This window comes from Haemaphysalis longicornis, unplaced genomic scaffold (assembly GCF_048455015.1).
Source record: "Haemaphysalis longicornis isolate Haplotype H1 unplaced genomic scaffold, Haemaphysalis longicornis Haplotype H1 scaffold_6, whole genome shotgun sequence".
NCBI classification, from domain to species: Eukaryota; Metazoa; Arthropoda; class Arachnida; order Ixodida; family Ixodidae; genus Haemaphysalis; species Haemaphysalis longicornis.
The window spans coordinates 64,282,686-64,296,396 of record NW_027526407.1 but is presented as its reverse complement, the minus strand read 5'-3'; the positions used below and the strand labels follow the sequence as shown (position 1 = coordinate 64,296,396).

Below are 13,711 nucleotides of genomic sequence, written 5' to 3'. Positions count from 1 at the left end.
CCGTTTGCCTTAACTATATCACTGTGCGTGTGCTGTGTGCGCGAACCTGCGTCGGTCAGTTCGTGTGTGCTTACTTGTGTTTGTAGTGTCTGTATGAGTTTTTGTGTCATCGCTTCCTTTCACTTTCGCACCTCTCATATTCATGTGGAGTAGCAAGCCAAGCTCGCTGCCAGGCTGACTTCTCATCATTCAAGGCATTCTTCCTCCTTCTCCTCCTCGTTTTCGTTTTGTTCGCTTGTCGACGTAGTTAGTTCGTGCTTCCCACCACCACCATTAAAGCCTTAGACGATAAAAGCTACCTATTACTTTAGAGTGTTCGTCAAGCCAATTACCACATTAGTAAAAATAGGTACTGGATACAGCCTAACGCGTTCCCGGTGCTCTATGAGCTATAACAACATTACGACGGACCCAAAGCTCACAAAGTGACAAGTGCTAAAGATTAGGAGAATCAGTCCTGCAGCTATAACTCCTGCATATTTCGCCCGCATAGTAGAAAGGAAAGCTTTCCCACCCGTATTACACCTGCTGGTCCGTTCATGCAACGAAATAAAACAAGGAAGGTTCTGGGTCGGCCACGAGTAAAGCGTCGCCTCAATCACCCTCCAGATAAGAAAAAGCCTCTTATATCCTGCTCAGAATCCGTGTTTTGTTGCCAGCATCACCCGCTAACTAAAACGCAAAAGAGTTCGTCTTAGTCTTGGTGCAAACCCGTGGTGTGCGTTTCGTAGATAACACCACCACCCCAGGCATTTTGTTTATAAGGCAGCGATCGTGTGTGTTCGGCGTCGAGGGTACGCCGGTCTGCACAAACAATGGACCGCCGTCAGCACGTACGCAAGATCTACCATCAGCGCCTCCTACAAATCAAGGCCCTTCTAACAGGCCGCGGCAGAGGCCTCAGTGCTCCTCTACCACAAAGCAAGCGCTGGCCGCATTCATTCAGTCACTTAGGTGACTGAATGAATTTGAAATTCCCGCCAAAGATGCTGTGATGTCGATGCCACTCGCGTTGCTATCGCATCTGAGCGGTGTTAGACACACGAGTGGACCGCAAGGTCTAGCGTCATCGCCTCCTGCACAAGAATGCCCCTCCAACAAGCCCCGGCTCCTCACTGCTTCACTGCTCCTCTAGCACAAACCAAGCATTAGCCGGCTACGACTCGAGCCACTTAGGCGGGAATTTCAAATACATTCGGTCGCCTAAGGTGCTATGATGCCGATGCCATTCGCGTTGCCTTCGCATCTAAGTGGTGTTAAAGACACGAGTGGGCTGCCGATGCTGGTGACAGCGACTGCAGCGAGAGGAACGCAGTATCGGCAGTTGTCATCCGCATGCCGACTCCCAACGAATGCAGCTTGAGCGGAAGCACGGTTGGTTTCGGCGGCGCCTCAGAGCGAGAACAGCGGAGATGGACACACAATTTGAGCGCGCTGAAAGGAGCGCACACGGCTGCGCCCATTTGTGGAAGAGAGCGCACCGTTCGCGCCCCCATTATTGTAGTTGATATAGATTTGTAGATCATGGGTTTAAGAGTAGGAACGGTCTTTTTCACTATGCTCGGATACAACTGAATAATGACAACGAAAGTTGCCTTTGCGCCCCATCACCACAGCCCGCTGTTCTCCCGCACGGTGCAAAGAGTGCGTTATTGCGAGTGTCGTTAACGTGACACCAGCCGTTTTCGTGTTGTTTTGTTTTGCGTCTAGACTCCTTAGAAATTACTGCAGCGACAACAAACAAGCATGGCGAGAAAAGCATACCATGCGACCCATTAGGCGCAATCTCCGCTCAAAACAGGCGCGCGCCTCGAAGTCGCGAGTCCCTCGCTTTGGAGGAATGACATACTACATGAGCTATTGCCGTTGTTATTTTCTACTTGAGTATAATAGTAGTAGTAATCAACATTTTTTGAGCTAAGGTGGGGAGTGGGATTAGATTTAGGTTTAGGCGCGAAGAACAACTTCAAGAAAAAAAAAATGGGCTGGCGATTACGATACTCCCTAATGCGATATTTGGGCGCAGCAGCAGTGCGCTGAGGCAGCACTCACTCGTGGGTTCTCGGCAGCGCGAAGTGCGTCTCAGGAAGGGACCGCGGACTGCGTCTTAAGCGAACGCTTAAACGAGAGCCAAGCGTCGTGCCGTCGAGCGCCTCGTGCAGGCACAGCATGCTACTACAGAGTCTTCATCCTTTCTTAAAGCATTCAAAGTGTTCGTAGGAATTCCAATTGATCAATGTATAGTTATGCGATGGTGTTGGTGATGTTAATTTGATTGTTTTGCGTGTGCGTTATTTGCACCCTCACTTTGTCACCTAGGTTATATTGTATTGTTAACGTACCTGCTTCTGTGCAGCTCATATGCATGCCTTTTTCCCTTATTACTTTTGTTGTGTGTAGCTTTCCTGCGCTTTTACATTTTAAGCTTTATATAAAGATGTCTGGCAACATTTATTGTATTGTGTACTGGTCGAATATCTTCGTAATCTCCCCTGTGTAATGCCCTTCCGGGTCCTTAGGGTGTGAAAATAAATAAAATAAATAAATACTGCCCCCTCCCTTCCCTCACCGAACACTTTCGGAGAGCCCTGGCTCGTGCCGCCACGGCAAACCACCCTCCCCTCCCAATTTCGCGACACTACTCCTTTGCTTTCTTTCATCGTTCGCTTTTTCTTTCACTCGCCGGTCTTGCCATCGTTCGCTCGGTTACGCCGACAATGCGGCTCAGCCCATAGACGGCCGCCAAAGGGCTGCGCTCTAAAAGGCGTTGACAGGAAGAAGCACCTCTGTCTTATCAATAAATTTTTTCCAAAAGTCATTCTTGGCGCCTAAACTTAATTCCTGCGGTGGTATAGCAACTATCCCGTATCGACATATTTACCCAGTTGTTAGATTCTCCACCTGAGAGAAAATTTGGCGCAGACCTGAAACCGGAACCTACACCATTCGTACCATTCCAACGCCAATTATAGAACAAATTTTCTCTAAGCTCAACATTTTTATTGTTGCTCTGATAATCTGAGTACAGAAAAAAGGGCATACAATACTGCCTTGGTGGAGTAATCCTGGCGTATCAGAGACAAGTTACTTTTTTGGAGTAAATTTACTCCAGCAAGAAACATTTCTACAACGTGGATTGCCTTCACCGCTGCGTGTGCAACAACACTCCGGGTCGTAGTAAACGTGCTTTGATTGATTGAAGGGTTTAACGCACCGTAGTGGAGGGCTTCGGATTAATTTTGACCACCTGGGGAGGGGGGGGGGGACCAACATGCGCCGAAATATCGTACACACGGGCGTTTTTGCTTTTCGCCTCCATCAGAAAAGCGGCCGCCGAGGCCGGGAATCCAAGCCGCGTTAGTAAACGTGTTTTACTGGGATAAATAGCTGCCATGTAAATCTTAACCGAGGTCCACGAGTATAGAAAAATTATCGAATACACTGATGGATAAATAAATGGCTGCAACGAGGAAGTGTTGAGGAGCTTCATTCCACTGCAGAGTGAACTTTTTCCACGAGAAGACTGCTTTAGCGCGGTGAAATTTTACTTATTGCAGATAAAAGGCACTTTGCTGAGGAATCCATTTTTACGATGGTACAACGCACTCATCGCCAAAAAAATAGGCCAGGATTTGTTCAAGCGATGCCTCAACGGAGACTTTCGGGCGCTCCGGAGTAGGAGCTGAAGCTGCATTTGGCTCTTTACGAAGAGTTAATTAGTGTTAGATCACTTTTTTGCCTTCCGCAACAAAAAGGAGCGTAGTGGCACCCCAAAACTATAGTCAGCGTTTTTGAACTCCCCCTAAATATGAGTGAGACCCAGAGTGACTACTTTTTGCCCACAGGAAGCCGAGCATCCAAGGCTTAGCTATGCCACGACGCATGCTTGTTTGTGAAGCCCTTGCCAACGATGATCTGTGGAAGGTAGGAGCGCTTAGTTCGATAAGATATAGCCTATTTTCTGTTCGATCTTACATGAGACTCTCCCAACCTAAGCCCACTCATTATCGACACAGCGGAAACGGAAGCTTACTTTCCCGCGCATGCGCAAAACACCCCAGAAAGCAAATGCACAATTAGAAAGAATCCTGGTTTACGAAAATTTCTCTCAAACCTAAAAGAGCGTTTCTTAGCATCACCATTTCATCAGAACACCGGTAATTCATTCGATATTTTGCTTTGAGCGTGTTACGGAGCAAACTCCACTTGCACGTTCAGCTATTTGAACGAGTGCTCTCACGACTGCACGCTTCGTATACTTCTCACTGTTCTGCAATCACCTCGTCAAATAGAGTACAATGGCGACATGGCGAAATCAAGTTTCGTTTCCAGGCAACTTCATCTCGGCGACAGGCCTTCTACCGGCCACGTTAGGCGGCCATATAGCCGGCGATACATTAAAGATGTATGCAAACCCTCTGTTATATATCAACGCACGCGATCTTAACCGTCGTTAGCTGTTGATCTTAACCGTCAGGCTGCGGCAGGTCACTGGCTCTTGAAAGAGCAGTGGCCAGATGCATGGCTACTGTACATAGGCTGAAAACGGAGGATTTGAAAGGTTTTTTGCTTTTTGCGGGCATGCTCAGGAGAGAGCCGACAGCGTGCTTGTCCTCTGACTCATGCAGTCTGGCTGTGTGTCCACGTTACAGTTGATAGATTTTTCGGGTTAGCAAAAAGTGAAAATTTCGGTCTGACTGCCTGCCTGTGTCGGTCTGCCTGTCTGTACGTTCAGTCACGGACAAATGAAACGCGGTCAGAAAAATATGCACCAGAACACACAAATAGCGCCATTTCTTTTCGCACAAGTTAAACTGACTCGTGGTTTAATCAAACCCACAATATTGGGAAATGTGGTTTTCGAAACGTACAAAGAGCGCGCCATTATTGAATCTCCACGAACAGTTTTCTTCAGTTGTGAGTGTTCTGGTTCATATTTTCATGTTCGCATTTCATTTGTCGATGACTGTACGTACGTACGTATATACATACGTATGCATACATACATACGTACGTATGCATGTATGCATCCATGCATGTATGTATGTAGGTAGGCATGCATGTACGTACGTATACGTATATGTATGCAGGTAGGTATGCATGTATGCATGCATGCATGTATGTATGCATGTATTTATGTATGCACGCATGTGTGTATGTATGTATGTATGTATGTATGTATGCACGCATGTGTGTATGTATGTATGTATGTATGTATGTATGTATGTATGTATGTATGTATGTATGTATGCATGCATGCATGCATGCATGCATGCATGTATGTATGCATGTATGCATGTATGCATGTATGCATGCATGCATGCATGCATGCATGCATGTATGTATGTATGTATGTATGCACGCATCCATGATTGATTGATTGATTGTGGGGTTTAACGCGCCGACGCAACGCAGGCGATGAGGCGCGCCGTAGTGGAGGGCTCCGGATTAATTTTGACCACCTGGGGATCTTTAACGTGCGCCGAAATCTCGTACACACGGGCGTTTTTGCTTTTCGCCTCCATCAGAAAAGCGGCCGCCGCGGCCGGGATTGAACCCGCGACCTCGTGCTCAGCAGCGCAACGCCTTAGCCACTGAGCCACCGCGGCGGGTATGCACGCATCCATGTACGCATGTATGTATGTACGGGCATGTATGTAGGCGTATGTATTTATGTATTTTTGTGTGTATGTACATTACTGAATGAACTCATCAGGCTCAAAAACAGTTGGAAGAATCCTTGAACACGATGTACGTGTAGGCACGACCCTCCCAACCAACTAAGTGGCTCATAAATGTCCACATTATTTAGCGCGAAGGAAACCTCAGACCTATGTGAGGCAAAATACAGGTACCTAACCAATAGTACCAGCTTTTTTTTTTAAATATACGTCAGATTGGTGTTTTCGAGGGTAAATTAAAAAAAACAATGCACTAAAAAGTGTGTCTAGGAGATGCGAGATAGAAGCAAACAAATACAAAGCATGTCGCCTCGCGCTGTTAATGCACAGAAAGAAAATGTTCCAACAAATGCGCAGGAGTAGTGCAAACGCGCGAAATTTGAATTGGTGGGAGTAAACCTTCGTTGCGTTCATCATGGAAAGGGGGAGAGGAGATTTGAAAATCACGTGATAGGCGAGAGTCGAGTAGTTGGCGTTATATGGAAAGGGCGGCCAAAGATTATCGTCTTATGACGACATTTGCAGCGAATTAAGCAAGCAGATGTGTGGCCAACTTCTTTTCGTTTTTGATTCAATTACTGCACTAGTCCCAGAAAGCAGTGGCTGTTCCACGCACCTTCGCGATAGCGGCTCTCGGAAACAGGTTAAGGGTTTCGCTTGTGCACAAGGCGAATTTGTACAAGTACTGACTAGGCGCTGCAACCCATCCCTGCGCTGCCTCTGTCAAATAAACCGAAACCAACGAGGGAAAATATCAACGTTTCCTGGAAGCGAAAAAATGTTGCGTGGCGTTGTCGCAAAAAGAAGCTAAACTACAGCGGATATTGGTGTCCCCCGATAAACACCAGGCGGATGTAAAAAATTAAGGCTGTTCCACCCAGTGTGACATGTGCTAAAACGGGCAATCGTCCGACAACGGCAGCGCCATTGCAGCGCAAATTCTACAGTTCGCGCTAAGAAATGGGCAGCAAAACGTCAGCGGTGAAAGGCTCCCTCCCCAAGCGGAAGGGAGAGGAACTCGCATGATGATGATGATTGATGATTGCTATTGGTTTCCCCGTTGTAGTGGGGTGATGACGCGTCATCTTACCAAAAAGTACTAATAAACCTATGTTTTATACTCTTGGTTTAATACTGGCCTTGCTTAGGGCAGGCACGAAAACTTATAAGGCACAATTTTTTTTCCTGTTACAGGTGGTACCTGTCCTAGGCACAGTGGCGGTCCCAAGGGGGGGTGGGGGGCAAAGGGGACGGTCGCCCCCCCCCCCCCCCCCCCAAAAAAAAAGGTCCTCAGCTTTTTACTTTTTATTTTTGTTGAACATCGAAATTGTGCGAGGTCGCAAACGTGTTGCAACTGTCAGAAATGTGTGCTCGAGCCAGCCGTTGTACCGCATAAGAGGGGCCAAAAACCACTGTGCCGCTAAGTGATTGTGCACAAGCGGGTTACTCCGCATATGCGCGCACGCCGGCATGGTTATCACCTACTCCAAAAAACTGGTGCAAGGAGGGGGGCGGTTATTTATTCGCCCCCCCCCTTCCCTCCCCCAAAAATTCGCCCCCCCCCAAAAAAAAAAAATATTCGCCCCCTCCAAAACCAATCTCTGGGACCGCTACTGCCTAGGCAACAGGTGGTAACTGTCCCATCTCTGCTTTTCGTTCACCAGCATTCTAATCTTCTTTTCGTCCCCTCGACAGCCTTGAAGTTAACTTGCTCTGTGCTACACTTAAATCCTAGGGCTTCTGGAAGCCGAATATTTACCTCGCGTAGATTTGGATGGATACCCTCGCATTCTAACACTATGTGCCGCATAGTTTCTGTTTCTTCTCCGCAGACCACGCATACCCCATCATGTTGTGAATTCTTCCCCACAACGCTCTTAGTTCGCAAGCAACCTGCTCTAGCCTCAAAAAGCAAAGCACTTCCCTGCGAATTATCGTAGAAATTTTCCTTTCCGATGTCCAATTTGTCGGCCGTGTACATCTCTAACGAAGTTTTACTTCCATTTTTTATCTCCATTTATCCGTTTCTATGTACCTTGCCTCTTTCTAGGTCACCTTGGCTTCCGAATTTCATCGTTAGCCTTCTAGTCTTCCTTAACCACTGGGTGTCCACGCTTTTCAAGTATAGGTACCTAAACCCCTTAGCTACCCACCTACGTTGATCCATTGCTCTCAATCCTCTCAAAACATATTTTACTCTGCGTTTCTCGAACTTCAAACGACGCCCAGCCCATATCTCCCTGCGAGACCACTGCGTCATCTATCGGTGGGCCTGAGAACCGGTTTCTGTGAAGCCGCCTGCGTAACGCCCGACCTACAGCAGACTTATGAAAAGGCTGGACCTATAACAGCTCCACCGTTAAAAATATACGACCCTGATGACGACTGTGCACGTACACGGCAGGACGTGAGTATCTTTTCCTAAGACCGCGGTTGTAAAGTAACTTACAACCTTTGCTTTGTCAAGCATTCAGCCTTATTTCACGACAGTTTGACTCGCACTAACTTACGTTAACACGTGCTAAGTCACTATTCTACAGGCTGTGCACATCGTAGTGGTTGCTCTATTGTTATCAGCAGTCCACCCGGCCTCGGCGCGTCTGACTCACCATGACATTCAACGGCGGACGGTTGAAGAAAAGCGACAGCAGGCGTTGGGGACTTTCACTCCCTCCAGCCATGCAGCAGAATGTCGCGGTGAGTAATGCCTGGCTATACGGCAGCTTTCGGTTGACGGATGTAAGCTCACAAGTGCGCCCTATGTATTTACAAAGGGGCATTCGATAGACAATTGGCTCGAAGGCCTTTGAAGCGGCCGCGTAGCACAGGTATAAGACACGCTGATGCGGGTTGGTTGTTGATCGCAATGTAGCATCCACAATAATGCACGCAGCTTGTGAAGCGAAATAAAGATATACTCGGGAGCAAGTTAACAACGGCAACAGCTCAGGTAGGGTATCCCTCCGCCTAAGCGACAGGCCCGGGTGTCAACGGGCGCGCGCGTTTTGGAAGGAGATTGCTACGAATGCGTAATACCATCTGCCTTTTCTCGCGTAGTTTGTTTGTCGTCGCTGCGGTAGTTTACAAGCATATTAAGCCCACAAAATTAAAGAAACGGCTCGACCCATATTCAACATATTCCCAGTAACGCACTACTTGCGCCGCGCGGAGTAACATCCGGCTGTGGGGATGGGCCACAGTGGCAACTTCCGTTGCCGTTCTGAAGTTGTAACCGAGTATATCACGTGGTTTTCTTTCCTGCCGCGCAGGTAACGCCTACCTCCGACAGACCAGCCTTGCGTAAAGTTGCACGGTCGCTGATAATCTTTCGTGGTGCCGTTACACCGCCTGTGAGAGATCAGCGCGAAATAATCGAATAACCATCGGAACGAAGGAACCGTTGCAGCTGCCTTGTTCGCAAGTCTACGCCCGCCTGTTTAATTAAGCGGTCCTAATGGCTCGCTTACACAATCTCCTCGTTCCGTTATAGAAGCGGGTTTGGTCGCGATATCAAGGTGGCTGTCACCTGAGATGTGCCCGACAAACGCCTGACGGAAATGCGTGGCTGTGGTAGCTTATTTTGTTACAGCCGGTGCGAGCGCATAGAATATCAGGTAGGCGGTGTATTAGCAGCCAACCATCGCTACGTCCACCTCTTACGCCAAGATTACCTCAGGATTTTTTTACTAACACGTAAGCTAACTACTGGCCGCCTTTTTTGCATTCCGCGGTACGTAAACACTAATTATTGAGCAATGTACACAAGTTGTAAATGGTTGCGCTGCAAACTGGAATCTCATTCGGGTTTGTCCGCCATCCTAGTGACATTTCTGTCTATATTTATATTTCAATTCACACGATTTACTTTTTATGTTGTTGCATTGCTTGATTGACTCATAGATTGATTGATTGGTTGATTCACAGTACATATATCCTAGTCTATTCAAACAGGTCCCGCTTAGAAAGCTCGCAGACAAAGCAAAACCCGAGGCTCGCAACCCATAAAAGCTGGCACAGAGGACCTAATTAAACAAGTTGGAAGTTTTCACGGTGTAGGTACCATGTTTTCCGTCCGCATCCAATCACGCTTTAGCTTTAGAAACACCTTTAAAGAAACTGGCAGACCAACCCAACGATCCGCCCGTGAAACAAAATTTGCGTATAGTTCATACTCACAGATAACAAAGAAAGCGGGTCATATTTAGCTGGGAAGAAATCTCGTGTGGAGGACAAACTGCCGCAGGGTGAAAAGAAATAAAGTTGACAAGGGGCACCATACACTAAGCACAGATGAAAGCTGGACTCACATTTTTAAACGCAGTAGGCCCTGCAGCCGGTATGCAGGAAAAACGTCAGGTTGAGAGATACGATAAAATGAATAGAATAAAAAGGGGTAAGCTAAGAAGGATAAGATAACAAAATAGGGCAACGGACTCAGGTGATATGAAGCATGGTGGTCGAAAGTCATCGCGCCACAGTCGACAACCGACAGCTGCTGATAAGTGGATAAATGAACCCAACTTCCCATCAAACGACAAACGTATCTAGCCGTCATAGCATTTGCTTTGCTTTGCTTGCTTTGCTTGAACAACCTTTTTTCCAGATTTTCAGGGTTTTAAGCGGGGAAGCTACACTTGGGTTTTAAGGCAGCCGTAGTGGAGGGCTCCAAGATTAATTTTGATCACCTGAGGATCCGTAATGTGCACGATAACGTCGACGCACGGGTGTTTTCGCAAGTTTGGGGGACGTTACTCTTTCAGGTCTGTCGTCGTCAAACGGTACCCCCCGCTTGACGTACAATAGATTTGACGTTGCGTGGCAGATTATTACGCTTAACGTCAGAGCTGCCAAACGTCGGCCTACATATTGGCCTAATTCGGATAATGGACCAAGGCATTTAGTCACAGTAATGGCGAGAAGGGAAATACCCAAATGGACAACGATTACGATGATGCTTTGACGCGCACATTGCTAGCCATACGAGCGTAGATGTCGTCTGCAACTCGAACCAAGCTCGCCGACATTGGCGCATACCCGTAGAGGTGTACTGAAAAACGCTTTATAAAGCGGCTGACCAACGGATACATTTTTAGTAAGTCAAGAGATTTAATCAATCAATCAACAAAAACGCAAGCATTACGAGGGTCGAACAGAGGAAATCTGAGCGCGCACTCCGAAGGTTAGCATATTGTTACAGACGGAGTAGCACGTGTACGACATGTGGTGTTTTAAACATGAATGTATGGTGCTTTGGAATGATGTTCCGTGGTTGGACTAGCCAAACTGTACGCCACTTTCCGCCTTTTTTATAGTGAACGTTGCAATCAATTGTGACCCTTACGTGTATTCGATTCTCTGGCTTCTGTTCACATAAAATTACTAACGACACAGGTGCACTTATTAAGGGCAATCACTTGACAGTGGCACTTCAACGCAGAGGTGCTTCGCAGAACTTCGCCAGTCCATACTGCCATCGGGGGAATTCGTAGCGTCTAAAAATACAGTAACAAAAGCTCGGCACTTTAGCAAAAAAAATGTCCGCCAGAAGTATAAGCCCGATTAAGCGGGGTAAGCAGAAATCACGAGTAGAGCTGTAGAACAACGGCAATAAGTTAACTTTGAAAAGTTTAACATGGATTAGAAAAGGTAACAGGGTTTCTGAAGCTTCTCTTTGTTGCTTTTGGTGCCTGAGAAGCCGAATCACGGAGGCACGCGCCACAAAAACATTGCTTTTTTATGCGAAACTGGTCTTCGACAGAGGTGTGCCCATGGCAACATGAAAAGCGGTGACAGAGGTTCGCTGCGGTAACTGCACGTTCAACGATTAGTCTAAACATGTGAATGTCTTGCATTTGTGCTGACGAGTAACCCCATGTAGTACTTTTCGTATTGGCGCTTAACCGGTGGGCAGGTAAACTACAATACTCACATAAAACTGCAACCAAGCACAACAGAAAAAGGTAACTTAGCGTTAAGCGATTACTCTAAACATGTGAATTTCTTGCATTCGTGCTGACGAGTAACAGTGTGTAGTACTTTTCGTATTGTGGCTCAACCGTTGGGCAGGTAAGCAATTACAACTCTCGCATAAAACTGCAAACACAGCACTACAGAAAGACATTGGTGCACAGTATAGCAGCGGACGAAATGTACCAGTGAGAATGACCCATCAACTAAAATACTTCCTTGCACCGGCATCGGTATGCATCCCGGCAACCGCGATTATAAACGACAATGCAGTCACGCTTATCTGAGATAGATTAAAGAAACGCGGAGTGTTGTGGTCAGCATGAGCATTTGAAAGTCTGCCTTCAGTTTAGTGATTCGGTTTACAAAATAAAGGCGAAATCTTGACACTACTACCTCAGCAAGACATGCGCATTGGCCACATTCATGCGTTGCTCTAACTGCTTTAGGTATGCTTTAACGCTCTTTTAACCCCCGCCGTTTAATTTCCCCACAAGGAGAGGTTCATGAACTGGCTCTCTTAAACACCCTCAAAAGGCAACATCTTAACATGAGGAAACAGAACAGCCACTGGTTTACAACATGTGAATTCGCAAGCGCAAAAAAACGCTAAAACAAAACACGAATTGCGTAAGCACCTTAATGAAGGAACACAATCTCCTTGGTCAATTTAGCCGTGAAAACCTCCATAAGTATCTCCACGTGTGTCGTTAACAGGAGCCCGAGTACCCTGGGCAGGGGCTAATGCAGTTCATGTCATCTCAGTGATCACAAGGCCTTGACACGTCGCCATGTACAGGTGCCGTCAAGAGTAATGGAAACACGGTCTCGTAAATTTACAGGAATTTCTTCGTCCGGAAACTGCCTGGTTGCATTGGTGTGCTTTCAAAGGAGTCGTCCCTAATAGAAAAAGCTTCCCATAAACCGGTAATGGCTGTCATAAAGCGAGTAAGACAAATATTTTGTGATTTTACGATTTTTTTTTCTTTAAAGAATATCAACTTTTACTAACACACAAACATCTTGTTAAGAGAAACGATAACTTCATATCAACTTTAACTTAAGAGAGAGTCCCCACAATCGACAAACACAACATAAAAAAACCTGGATATTACCAACACCTCGAACGTACTATGATAAACAGTCTCTGAATTATACCTCGCCAGTTTTGTTAAACCAATAATCCAGAGAAAAAATCAACCTGCTTAGAAAAAGCAGCAATGCAATTAGGCTGTTTCTTGAGGAACATGTACATTATAGCCAGAACTGATATTTGAAACACTTTTTGGTGTGGTTATGTCCTCCCTAGGGAGTCTATATTATATGATAATAACTCCTAGTAGTTGCAACTACTAGGAGTTATCATATTGTACCAGGCTTTCCTAAATGTCATGTGCTTAATTAATTTCTGTATACGCCCGTTTAAATTAAATCTGCGAACTGCCATGTTCTCAGCTTATAGGGGTCAGGGCCCTTGTCAAGCTTTTTTCACAGCTTTTTGTTCTGCCTCCACCTTCAAAGAAAAAGATGATATTCACAAATCCTTGTTTCAATTGCTTATGGCGGCACATGTACGTTCCGTTTTACGTGACGTAGCCTAAAGATGCATTGCACTACATCATCCATAGTACCAATATATCGTCATGTTCTCAGCAGGAGTAGCCACCGTTCTGACGCTGCAGCAACAGTCAAAAGTAGGTTGTGCATCGGTGGGGTAATTCGATGCCAACTAACCCAACCCCGCCTTCTACATTGTCTATCTAAACAATTCGAGCCATAAACGTACGCCCAGCAATTTTAATTTTCCGTTTCTCTGAGCTGGACGCTTTAAAATCGACGATGCGTCATCACCTTCTGTTCAACGGCTTTACCGGGCGGGCGGGCGTGCGACAGTTGTGCTCGTTCCGAAAGGCTGTCTTCGTGCCAATGTCTCCTTCGGATACACATCTAGATATGTCTTCCACCCTTTCCAAAAGCAGATTACATCGTTTCTCGATTTATTTTTGTCTTGTCAGTAAAGGCGCGATAAGATAGTGCCGGTCGCCTTCTAGAAACAGTCCCCT

General features: G+C 46.5%; 1 protein-coding gene across 11 annotated transcripts in view; it reads right to left on the bottom strand.

Moving 5' to 3' along the window:
- The window catches only part of LOC144142835 (ras guanyl-releasing protein 3-like), a 108,766-nt gene that overhangs the window by 50,782 nt on the left and 44,273 nt on the right, over positions 1–13,711 (bottom strand). The window lies entirely within an intron of this gene.